This window comes from Hesperophylax consimilis, chromosome 16 (assembly GCF_061612785.1).
Source record: "Hesperophylax consimilis isolate HC1 chromosome 16, BYU_Hcon_1.0, whole genome shotgun sequence".
Taxonomy (NCBI): domain Eukaryota; kingdom Metazoa; phylum Arthropoda; class Insecta; order Trichoptera; family Limnephilidae; genus Hesperophylax; species Hesperophylax consimilis.
In genome coordinates, this window is record NC_142851.1 from 8,614,287 (window position 1) to 8,626,943 (window position 12,657).

General features: G+C 35.6%; 1 protein-coding gene across 2 annotated transcripts in view; it reads right to left on the bottom strand.

Annotated features, from left to right (window-relative positions):
- hth (Meis homeobox homothorax) overlaps positions 1 to 12,657 on the bottom strand; it is a 516,737-nt gene that overhangs the window by 258,507 nt on the left and 245,573 nt on the right. The window lies entirely within an intron of this gene.

Sequence of the window (12,657 nt, forward strand, 5' to 3'; positions counted from 1 at the left end):
CATAATATTTCAACTCTCGTTATTTTTTTACGGTGAAATATGCCACGTGTGTACGTGAGAAAGCACCGGAGAGGTCAGTTTGCACTCAAGAGCAAAAAGAAACTGCAAAAAGGCTTATGAAAGAGGGGAAGAGTCAGCGGGCTGCTGCAGATATTGTTGAGATCAGTGAAGCCACTCTGCGTAAACGCCTAAAACTAAAATTAATAGCAACTTTAATGAGGAGATATCGTCCGACATTTACACCAGATAAAGAGGTAGATTTTTTAAGATAAATAGATACTCAATTTATCGTGCCGATATCATTTTTTTGTGAAACTATTGATCTAATAATTATTCATTTATTTTCAGGCCGATAAAGTTGATTATGGTAAAAAAACTGACAAAATATTCTACGGCCTGACTATGCAGACAAGGAAATTTTTTTTTACGAGTATGCTGAAATCAACAAGATCGAGAACAGATTTGAAAACATTACAAAAACGGCTGGCAAGGATTGGGTGTATGGATTTCTAAAACGTAACCCTGTTTTAGCTTTAAGACAGACTACTCCCACAAGTATTGCGAGAGCTATTGGGTTTAACGTTGTTCAAGTTCGGTGGTTTTACGCAAACTGAAAAATGCTTGCAAGTCTGAAATAATTATCTCAAGTCCCTATAAAAAGAAACTTCAGCAGAAGCAGACAGATGCAGATGCAAAAATCGTACGAAAACCAATATTCAAAACCATGGAAATATGACGACCACCTCTTTTCAAGAAAGTCACACCACAAAGAATCACCACAAAGCGTAAGGCGGGAGATTCCAGCGTGCATAACTGTTTAAAGAGCGCACAAAAACAGGCTTCTAAGGACTATTTTTGCCCACAATGCAAGGAGAAATATCGAGATCCACCAACAGAAGATTGGATAGAATGTATTGTGTGTAAAGCATGGTGGCATGAGAACTGCACAGACTACGATAAGGGGCAATTTAAGTGTGATAATTGCAATGGGGGGTAACTCTTTGCGGTGCGAACACTTACCCTACGGTATGCGTATAGTTACCCCGCACACGGGGTAAGTGTACGCAATCGACATGCATGTAAACTTTTTTATATAACTGTTTGATTTATGAACCATATGAGGTTTTTATGGTTGTTTGAGATGCCTTAATAATCGGTCATATTAATAAACAAAAAAATTGAGTAAAATACCTAAAGCTTTTTAATACAAAAATACCAATGTAAAAAGTGCGCACGGTTACCCCACGTGACTCTACGGGTTCCGACTTCCTCAAGACATATTCGTGCTTTACTGATAGTTTGTTATGAAATTTGTCAATTCATTCGCAATAGATTTGAAGTCCCGTTTTTAACAGGAAAACGAATAATTTGACCAGGTTTTAAAAAATTAACAATGTTTTAAATCGGTACATTTTCTCCGTGAGGTCAGTAAACACGGCTCAAGATATTTCAAGCAGCGTTTCGACACTGAATGGTAATTTAACACTAACTTTTGTGAAACCTCATATCGATGGTTAAATTACAGTCGTGTAGTTTCTTCACAGAGGTAGACAGAGAGGATGGACCGCAACGCAATATATTTTTTCAATATATTTTCTATATATTTTTCAATATATTTTTCAATATATTTTTCAAAATATTTTACAATATATTTTTCAATATATTTGCACACACTCCTTGCTTCATTCACATTCATATATCGTACATACTTTTAAGATACATAAGTAGAAACATATAATTCGTACTGCTTGTAGTATACGCCATCTAATAAGTATAAATAGTTCAAATTTCTTGTTTATATCAACTTACTCACTTTTATGTGAAAAACAGGCCATAAAATTCAATTAAAAGTTGTCACACTACTAATTCGCACGAGTAGAGAAAATTACAAATAAATACTTTACGATTAAATTTAGCGTTAAATTACCAAATAATGTTTATTTAAGTATCACTGTGCGGCCATCTTCACCGTATGTCGGCATAAATTCGCGGATTATCTGTCAAAATCGAATAAAAAAATTAACATAAGAAAAGGCATTGACCGTTCTGAGGTCCTAAATTGCCATTTTAAAAGATAAGACGCGTGTTGATACCTTCAAATTTTGTATCCGTCCACGTAGTACGGCCAAGTTGTATTTGTGAGGAGTAAGTATATTATATTATCGTGAGGTATGATTGTGTGAAGTATTGTAAAAATCAAAGTTTCCCAAACTTATTTTGTTCACCACACTTTTTTTTTTTTTTTAAACATACAACAAACGATGTTGTATTCCCATGAGTTATTAAACTCATTAAGGGATCGCCAATTGGTAGTTTTGAAATAGAAGAGTAAAAAAAATAAAAAAAGAGTTTTGTACAGAAAAATTAGATTAAAAATTAAAAATAACCAACCCAACCCAATGTGCAGACACAATGTATGAAGAAAACATTTCACAGAAGCAACATACAGACACAACATATGAAGAATCACTTTACAGATATGTCACAAAAAAAATTGTCTTATAAGACTTTATGAATTATTATAATCACTTGATTTATGTACTGTTGGTGTCAAAAAGTTGAAAAAGTATCCTCAATGATGGACTATATAAATGCATAAAAACGAAACTTTACGATCATTACCCGCTCACATTTTTAAGAGAGACACTTATGAACTATAAGGTTATCGTTAATTATTACACTAAAGGGGCGACTTGATTGAAACTTTTAAAATTTTATGTGGACATTGTAGTTGCCATAGAATCTAATAAAACTCATTTTTTAACAAAAATATAAATATTTTTTTTTTTTTAAATTTTAAAACACATTTTTCATCCAATACTAGGAAACACTTCCTTGCAAATACATTGGAAGATGCATGGAACAAACTTTCACAACCTTAATAATAATAATAATATTTGGCTAATTTATATAGCGCCGTTTTCGTGAAAAATCAACCTTATTTATTATAAATCAATTCAAAACTCGATTAGATTCTTCTTTGTAGAGAAAATAGGATTAGTTTATTTTTAGATTTAAAACAACTCAATTACTGTTAAACTTATGGTGAAAACGGATATGAACGAAATTCTGTCAACTCATTAAATAATATTAAAGATTTTTGCTGTAACAGAAATTTTATTACATGTGTTTTTTTACAGTTCTATTTTTAGTAAGTCTTACAAATCTATGTATATCTGTATTATAATTATGTTGAAGCACACTTGCACGATTCTTGGGTGTGATTCTTGCGACAATGAATGACAGTTGAAAATTTTCATTGTTCTCTACTTTTGCCCGTAGAATAAAGAAAAACCCGTTGCCTTTGAGCCTACTTTGGGAATCACAGGTAGGCACTCTGGAAGAGTGTCGCTCGAGTGTGAGTGCGACTCGAGTCCGGCACAACTACCTGTAGAAGTCGCGAGATGGGCGCTACTAATTTATTACCCGGCGTGTCATTTAATTTAATAATGCGTTCTGGGGTGTCGGACTCAAAGGACAATTTCAATAAATTAATCGTTACCATCAGCCGGCCGATTGACGCGAGGAGAGAGGCAATGATAGCGTGGAGCATGATAGGCCGCGCGTGGGAACAACCGACCTCTAAATTACGATAATTCCCAAAGTAATCGCTACAATTATTGGGACTAAGAAATTTGAACGAAAGAGGAATACAAATTGGAAGGTAGACGTAATTTATTTAGATAACGTTTTACGACTTGTTACTGTCTCAAACTAATTGTAATAGTATCTTCAGTCAAATACAAAAATCGTTCGTGACTTCATCTTATTGAAGATTTCAGTTTGTGCTTGATCTGAGAAGATACAAATTAAAAAAAAATGTAATTATAAAAGCAGAGTAATTTAGTTAATTATTTTTTAATGTCATCGAGGCTTTTTACTCCATTGCAACGTTTGAGCAACAGCCTCTTTCATGTACAATATTAATCAAGAATACACGAACAAAGAGAAGAATCCATTATTACTAATGCCTTAGGAGACGCGATGTTTTAATGCACTTTTCGCTTCTAGACTAAAGCTTCTATCTATACACTTGTGCATCTAGATTCTACACTGATCCAGAAAACATGAAATTCCATCAAAAGCGCTGGATAAAATGAAGGAAATTTGTAACAAGTGACTGTGTTTGTTGTAAGGCTTTATGCAAGAGCCTGTAAATAGAATAGGCAGTTTTAGTAATGCACGAGGTGGTGAGTGAGACATTATGAGGGGCGGGATGGTAAGTAAAGCTTTATTGCTTAAGTGCAGCAGTGCCCGCCGCCCTACCGGCCCGCCCAGCCCACGGGCCGCCCATTCAAAGGCCGGTTCTGGACACAAACTTCTCACTTTAATGATGAAGTGAATTTGGTATTGACTTAGCGTAAGTATTAGAATTACAATATTACATTATTCTATGGAAGAACGACGGAGGAAATTCGAATGAAGAATCTGTATATTCGTGGTAGTGCACTTTGTTGCTGAATCGTGGTATGAATTAATGAATATTTGTACCGCACTTACCAGTTTAACTGTTTTGCAATTGTTCTAACTCTCGACAGTACTATAAATATGTTTCATTAGAACTTTATTCGTGTGATTTTTTCATGCCCAGACGGGCTTTTACATGTTTATTTTTTTAAGATAGAGAACTGCACAAAAACATTAAATTCAATATTACTAGAAACACCATTAAAGAAATGAGTCGATAGAAAAACCTTAGTGTACTAAAATACTTCAGTGAATGCACATTTTCTACAGGCATCAATCGCACAATAGATAGGTGAAATGAGTCGACGCAGAGCTAGGAGTTTGTGTTGTTTGCCGAAATGAATTCTCCTGAAGACCTGTTTAAATTAAGTGATTGAAACGTTTAATATGTCTATAAAAATGTCCTTATAATCATTACCCGAATTCTGTATGCGGCGAATCGGAGTACACATCCAATCGTGATTCCGTGTTAGAGTTGTCGCAATAATACAGTAGGTAATGTCTCGATGATGGTTTGTTGGAGTTGTCGTAATAATAAAGTAGATATTGGTTTGTTCGATTTTGGTTTGTCGCAATAATACAATAGATAATGCCTCGATGTTGGTTTGAGTATAATAGTTCAGGGCTGTGCATGAATTCGATCCATAGCCAAATGTATATGGCTGACATTTATCTGGTATCACAAAGTTCTTATTGCGGACGCGAGGAAAGTGAAAAATCCATAAAGTCGTGGTAAAAAAGCGAAAAAAAATCATCGAGATTGCAGAAGAAAGAAGAGCTGCACGGAAAAATATTGTATCGAAGGACGAAAGTGCAAGAGGGACGGGAGACCCGACGGACAAAAAAGAAACAGGGATGATTAAGTGAGACGGCATTAAGCTGTCACTAGCAGACGTCGGTCGGGCGGAAGGGGAGGGGGTGACAACACACAAACACACCCACACGTTATAGTATATATATATGTTCTCATAAACTCGCGTAGAAACCCATACAGGCACACATAGACAGAGAAAAGTCTGAAAAACAGTATGGCCGACTTTCACTAGTAAATAACGTCTCTTGCAGCAATAAGACAGGACGTTGCCGTTTGTTTACATAACGAACGAAATATTAAAATCAGATAATCTGGTTCACATGTCATGAAGCTATTATTTCTGCTGTGATAAGCAATGAATCGGACTTTTTCCATCATCAATAATAATTATATCAATATTTCCTTCCGTACAAAATACCCGTATTTATCCATATAAAATATCTGTTTTTAGTGGTATTTATAAAAAATAACTTTAGTTAATACCCCAGAAAAGTTTCAACTGCCATAAGCCAGCGGAACTATGATATGTCCAGTAGGGGTATGCTGTGAGGCTGAAGGAGATAGGAAAGATGAGGGTTGGGAATTACTTTTTTTTATATTAACTCCACACAGGAGGCCCTGAAGAAAATAATTTCCCTCAGGGCCTATGTCATCTTTGGGGATGCTGTGTGGAGGGTCTTTTTGTGGAGAGGAAGGAGTGAACATGGGTCTTGAAGAGTCCCATGTTGTAGGAGGGAGGAAACACAGAGGCCGGCAGTTCGTTCCACAGCCGAGCTGTGAAGAACGAATCGTAGAAGCGACCCGTTCTCATGTGACAAATGTCAACCGTGTACAAATGTTGGGCGCGCGTTTGGCGTGTATCCCGACTACGCACCGGTGCCGAAGGGATCAATGACGCTAGTTCCTCAGAGCATCTTCCATTGTAATACCGATAGAACAAATAGATAAACTTACTCGGCTATTCAGATCTAGTCACTAAACACTTTGATTTTGTTTAGTGGCCCTTCACCAGGGCGATAATGAGAGTATCTACTACTTTGGATACATGCGTCATAGAAATGGTGTAATAAAAATTAGGCAATTAATATTATAAAATTACTGGTGCAAAATGACATTTTTTTTGTATTTCATTTTCATATAAAAATACATCGCATAAATGTATTTGTTTAAAAGAAACTATAAGAATTATCTTCTGAAAATATATTGTTAATAATTTTAAAAAGGTAGAGTAGTAGATTGAGACAATTGAGAAGAACCAACGCATGGAAATTCGAAATTTTAATACGCCTGAGGTCGAGGGTGTTTTTACAAGGACGCAATTTTTTCAGCTTTTGGTTTCCATTCAAAGAATTTTAATAATTGCGTTTTTTATTTTTGTATTACTTTGGTAAAGGACTACACGTGGTATTAGGCAAACAAATATGGTGAAGGGATTGTCATTTTTGATTCACGACGTTACGCCACGACAAAGCGTCAAGGAGGGCTGACGCGTCATTATAATTCCCTTGACAAGTTGTCAGGATTGAAGGAATTTTTATCACCTCTCTGTTTTGGCACTACGCGTCAAAGAAGTCTTTCATGGAAGAGATATTATAATATACTGTATAAAGAAGTTTTAAAATGAACAAAAATCTTACATTATTTCATTAGTCTTCTGGCACCAAGCGTTGGTCAAAGAACGTCTCAATTGTCACAATCTACTACATTGCCTTTAATAATAATAATAATTGGATGACTTGTATAGCGCCGTTTTTGTGCATAATCACCTCAAGGGCGCTGTACAAATTTATAATACATTTCTACAGTGATCTATGTTATTACTAACTATTTATGGAGATAATATACAGTACAATACTTACCTGGTACGTCACTTGAGATTAACACTTAATTAGCACTAACTAATTGTTTATTAGCGAAATTTAGATACAGGATTTAGGACATAATTGAAAAATTGAATATAACTGGAATTTCTTCTAGGAATGGTATATTTAATTTAAGGGTATGACAGCTTAAAAAGGTAAGTTTTTAGTTCCTTAAATTCTTAATAATATTTTTTGCATATGTGACACATTGATACATTTGCCCAGATGATGGACACAGCTGTCCGAAACTTTGGCTAAAGAAGGAGATAGCGCAAGACGGCATAATACCCCAAAAATAAATCACTATAACACATTTGGCCGTGAAAATCTCAAATCATATCTAGGTATAGCTTTTTCCATATTTATAAATTGTTAAATTAAATTTAAACAGATTTTTTTTCTAATCTGTTTACTACAACCGTGTATTTTCAGTCAAAATTTTCGGCATGAGCTGTAGAGCTTCTAAATTTCAAAATTCTCAGTCAATAAGACTTTCTGGTCTAACCTTCGTTAAGATCCAATCTTATTTCTATGGAATTTTTTCATCAAATTACGCTTATAAATCATAATTATTACTACAAAATCATCGGTAGACAATATGATGTGAAAAGTTTTTAACCTCTTGCCTTTAATTACAATTTATTACCCCGCGGGCGTTAATTAAGTTTTTTCTCAAGGATATATAGTAATCTTGTCACTGCTGTCCAGAGGTAGGTTCTGAAGGAAGGCTCACACCGGATTAATACTGTCCACAACAGAGACAGTACGGAGTGAGCCCACCCTATTCCACCCTAGTCCATCGTATATCATTTTTACTACACTTTTGACATCGCGCGATGCTATCAACAGTTTTTTATTATTACGCTCACCTCTCATTCTTGTGGTTCGGGAGTACTACGGCTCTGTCCCGTTCGCACATACTTCCGCCTCGCGTGGAGCGAGGAGGATGGCTAGAAAGCTCTGGCGACGGTAGTAAAAGTTGTAATTTATGTGATCAGCTGATGTAAAAAATAAAAATACTCTGGATATATGTTTCGTTGGTGTAGGTCAGGTTCGAACAAACCGACTGCAATAAATAATCATTTATTTCATGCAGCAATAAGAATAACAGTTGTAGGTTGTAACACGGCAGTTCCCAGATCACGAGAGCCAGTCTGGCTAGCAACTAGCTGTTAGCAAGTAGAAGGAAGCAGGCAGCAACTAGGTGACTAGTAATTTGTAAATTGTCTGGCTATACGTATGTAGCGTTCTAGGTTATTTCCTGTTTTTCTAGAGAAACTCCTTTGTTTCTTCGCTGACTTATTCAATGTTCCGTATGTTCACATTCACGACACGAGCATTCTAATGCGAACGAATTCATTTCAAGTATTCTGTTGAAAGTGTGTTGCCTCATATTTAGTCTCCAGAGAGGACGAGTCATTGTAGAAAATGACCTCCGGTAATCACACTACTTACTTCTTGCATATTATTAAGGCCGTTGAGTATGACACAAAGTGGTCAGTAGGATTGTCTTAACGCTGTGTGTCATTAGACATTAGTCATTATTCAGTATAACTGCATGTGAAGATAATTCAAGTCAATTCTCTGAGTGTCCTTAGTTACCATAAGAATGATCATTTTAACCATCCAAAGGCCGTTTTAATGTGCGTATTATTTCGATGGCGTGGATTACATGAGTTGCGTGTGTTTACAAGAATTAAGTATGAGATAATGAACTTCATTTCAGAAGTAAAGTTTGCACTGATGTACCTTACACTGTACTCCATTATCACAATATACGTGGAATTTTCCTCAGTTTAGCATCATTATTGTATCCCAGAATAAGTCTGGTTAAACTATTTAGAAATGTCGGTCAACCGAGTGCAGCAAGCCATGGAAAAGGCTTCAACAATTTATCAAACTTATTAGAGTTTGACTTCTTAGATTTAGCATAGGCACAGAACTTATAAAACAAGCCGCCCTTTATCGTAATCCATCAATGTTCCCCATAAACAGTTCCTTGTTTACAATGGTAGCTTTACTGGTTACGTAATCGTGGCCACCATTCAACCTGCCGTATAACCGTAGCTCATAAAAAGGAGTGACATTAAACGACACCGGTAACACCCCGATCGCTAAGATTATTAAATAATTAAAGATGACGTTTGCAATGAAACTCTATTAGCGCATGTTAGCTCACCTAAAGAGCCGAAAGATAATAAATTACACGAACGTAGACGGGTCATTTGAAATGATTTACTACATATAACGCGCCGCTATAGGCGGTGCACCGAGATTTGCGGCTTCGAGATAAAATCTCTTCGGGTGGAAATAAAGAAGACGTCTCGGTGGTCGGTCACCGCCTCCCGTCATCGCGCGACGCCGGAGCCATTAATCAAATGATTGGTTATTTGCTTAAAACAATCTATAATACCTTGACTATAAAACATTACCCACCTCTCTACTGAGGCACTGAGGAAGTTACTCCAGAACAAAGCAATGAGAAATGACCAGCAATCGCATTCGAATTCACCTTGGCCTTTAGTGTCTCTTAATGTCTAATGTAATGAAATTCGGTCATTTTGGTCTTCAAAACTAAAGCTGGACACCGATTGCTGAGTCAACCAGCCAAATAACAAGGGAAACTCAGATGGATTAGCGAGCCTTTTGAGCCTCCGCTTGATATTCAAGACGACCAAAAATGCCATGACTCTGCAAATATCTGAGCCAATGGCTCGCCGGCTCTGCCGTATGAGTGCAATCTCTGAACCAAAATCCGCTCAGTATGAGTTCAGACATCGAGTCGGACCGTAAGGTTTTATATTAATCTTTATAGTATTTATATTACTTTTAATACCTACTTTAAATAAATTGTTGGATATATGTGAAAAAATAACCTATTTTTTGTACTCATACATGATTTTAATTCACAAGTTCGAGTGGTTCACACGATAGTGATGCTATTCCTAAAATGTTTTGGAGAAAATTTTCTCTCCAAAATTCTAAAATAATGATCTACAGATTTTCATTTTCGCGACATGGCATCACGGGACATAGACAACCGGCTCGGCTCGGTCGTGTGTGTCCACATAATTTTGACCGTGCCCAAATGGATTCAGCCAAATGGCTCTGCCGTGTGTGTCCAGCTTAACTCATAATAGTTTATTTTATTCGCCATTGAAAGAGTGAACTACATCAAAATACTCAAAGCAGAAACATTGAGATCGGATATGTTCGCTCGTAAACGGTTAATTTCAGTAGATTGATGTTCTCAGTGTCGTGTTTCTTGATAGTAGGCGTGAAACTCATTAACGATGCTGCTGACAAAAAGATTTATTTAAATACCATTAAATAGCCTTTTACATATTGATTGCTGCCTCATGAGTTATATCCGTTACTTAAACAATGAATTTCTGAGGTAAGAGCTGTTTTCAACCCTGAAAACTTTAATTAAGGCGAATATTATATGACTCATTGTTTTAAATGTTAAATGGATAATTTTATTAATTACACAATAAGATGCTTTTTTATGTGATGTAACTGCAAATTCTCCAAAGCCAGTGGAACTATGGTAGCCTGTTTGTTTCAGTGTATGTTTTGGAAGTGGGCTAGAGGAAGATCTCTGAAAAAATATTCCTAATTTATAAATAATCTCTTCAAATTTTTCATAATCCGGTTATAAACGGAATTGCAGGCCCTTAACGAATGAATTGATAGGTTTCCTGATACACTTTTTAAAAATAAGAATGTTTTGTCACTATGATGTCGGAACATGTGTTTATATAAATCCTAACATTGTCAGGACAAACGCAGGTGCATGAATACGTGTTCCGATATTATTACGAATTTACTAAAAAAATATTAGGAAATGGTCTGCAAGCCCGTTTTTAACCAGATTTCCAATAATTTGATGAGATTCTTAATAAATTAGCAATACTCATTTTTCTCCGTGCATCAAATATTCCACTCAGGCAAATATTTTGTTTGCATAAAACAACACATTTCCAGGTAAGTATTTCTGTATCTCATTTATTTATTTCTATTCTCATACGTAATTTTTTTACAGATTACGGATACTATAGAGAAAACTGAAAAAATCATTTTGTAAATAGATTAGTAGTAATGTTTTGTGAACACCTCACTAAGAGAACCTGTGCTGAGGTGTTCGCGTATAAATTTTTGATAAAGTGCTATTCTGCCATAAGTAAAAAACACAGTATCCTCCTTGAGTCTCTCATGAAGGACTTGTGCTATGGCGCTAGTATCGCATATAAGGGTTATAGCAGTAAGTTAAACATCATAATGTAGTGAAAGATCTATTTGTACAAACTATTTGATAGAACTTGTCATATTTGTACAGCGCTCTTGGTGTGATTTTTCGTAAAAACGGCGTTACGCAAATCATCAATTTATTTTTTTAAATTTAAAATTATTATTTTAGTTGGTAACAAAAGAATTTGAACCCGCGTAATTTTAGTTTTGAGCGAAGGAGCATCGCCATGCCATAGAGATTGTCAAATATCGCATAGAATACATTAGGTACACTCACAAATTATTATATTGAAATCAGTTCCCAAAGATCTCAGTGAGAAGGTCCTCGTGACTCCCAAAGTGTGAGGTATTCGTAATCCACGCCTGTCAGAGGTAATAGTCTAGCAACGGCGGTCCCGCGGGACCAGATAGGAATATGATGTAGACTCGGATCATTAGTAAAGGATGGATAATTGTGTGTTACGCCTCAGATATTCAGGTCTGGTATTCTCATCCCCTACTTCTTCAGATATCACGTAATCTATTTGCGGTGTGCAGCTCCCCCGGCGAGCCAAGGGGTGCAGAAGGGTGAGGGGGTGGTTGGATTTATTCCCAGAGACGCGCCAATGTTATACAATAAATTTACCCACGTGTATGAAATTCACTTGGACGTTTGTTTCAAACGGAATTTCTTCGAATCAAAATATCTTCTCAGCACAAAACTATTTGGAAAATAAATATTTTTTTAATATACATAATTATTTACTTTATGGTATTAAAACCTGATAATTACGAAACAAATACAGCAATTAATGCTAAAAAATAGGTAGGTTCTGTTTCTTTAATGGTGCTGTTATATTAAAATATTTACCATCGTTTGTTTTAGGGGTTATTGAAACGCCTATGCATCTTATTTTTATTAGGTTCTATGGCAATGTTTGTAATGTTGAAAGTATAAAGTATAATATAAGTATACATTCAAAGTTCTCGCAATCCTCCTTGCTAGGGAGGACTTTTCTGAGGCAGCATCTAGTTTTTTTTAGATGTTTTTGTAATTACTTTCTAGTCGTCTTTACATTATCTATAAAATTTTTGTAAGATATTTATCACTCAGTGTTTTTACTTTGGTTATAAATATATTCACTACCGTTATTTTTTATCTTATTGTCTGTCATAACGAATAAATCGTTGTACCTACATAAATATGTATTTTACAATAATGCAGGTAAAAAAGTATCAAATACAGCATCGATGCTCTTGACACGTGCCGTACGGTAAGTAACA